Here is a 1,091-nt window from a genome sequence, read left to right on the forward strand (position 1 = left end):
CTTAAGGTGCACAGTTGACTTTGAGTCTGTTAGAAGCCAATGCAGCAGTCCAGACAGGAAATCACAAATGTTCATGACAAATAGATATACAGGGTAGGGCCCTAAATTCATAGAATAATAACTTGATAGAAAATTAGGGTTGGAGGGGGGTCTGGAGGGGAGCAGGGGGTCATCTAGTCCAACCCCCTGCTCAAAGCAGGGCCTGGGCAGAAATGGGTACATCCTGCAGAGCAATACCTGGCTGCACTGGTAGTGTCACCAGCAGGGCTTTAGCTTCTTTGACCATGGGATGTTGTTCCAAAAAGAAGGATTGCTAGGAAGAGATGGGGTCCACCTAATGAAGAGAGGGAAAAGCATCTTTGCAGACAGACTCACTAACCTAGTGAGGAGGACTTTAAGCTAGGTTTACCAGGAGATGGAGACCAAAGCCTTAGGTAAATGGGGAAGCAGGAGGGGGCACCAGGGGAGGTGTTCTCCTACTTCCTGAGAAATCGGGGCAATCAACTAGTTACCTCAGGTGCCTGTACACAAATGCACGGAGCCTGGGAAATGAGCAGGAAGAATTGGAAATCCTTGTACAGTCATGCAGCTATGATGTGATAGGAATAACAGACTTGGTGGGAGCTTGCATGACTGGAGCACCATCATGGATGGGTGCAAACTGTTCAGGAAGGACAGGCAGGGGAGAAGAGGAGGAGGAGGATTTGCTCTGTATGTAAAAGATCCGTATGATTGCTCAGAGCTCCAGTATGAAACTGGAGACAGGGCTGTTGAACTGCTCTGGGTTCAGCTTCAAGGGGAGAGGTACCAGGGGCAAGTCAAGCCTGACCAACCTGATTGCCTTTTATGATGAAGGAGGAAGTCGATGTCATCTTCTTGGACTTCCAGAAGGCCTTTGACACAGTGTCCCATCCAATTCTGGTGGGCAAGCTGAGGGGCTGTGGCATGGATGAATGCACAGTCACATGGGTGGCAAACTGGCTCCAGGGGCGCACCCAGAGGTGGTGGTGGACGGGTCGGTGTCGACCTGGGGGGTGTGGGCAGCGGAGTCCCCCAGGGCTCGGTCCTGGGGCTGGTGCTGTTCAACATCT

This window comes from Crocodylus porosus, unplaced genomic scaffold (assembly GCF_001723895.1).
Source record: "Crocodylus porosus isolate Cpor-Errol unplaced genomic scaffold, CroPor_comp1, whole genome shotgun sequence".
Classification (NCBI taxonomy): Eukaryota; Metazoa; Chordata; order Crocodylia; family Crocodylidae; genus Crocodylus; species Crocodylus porosus.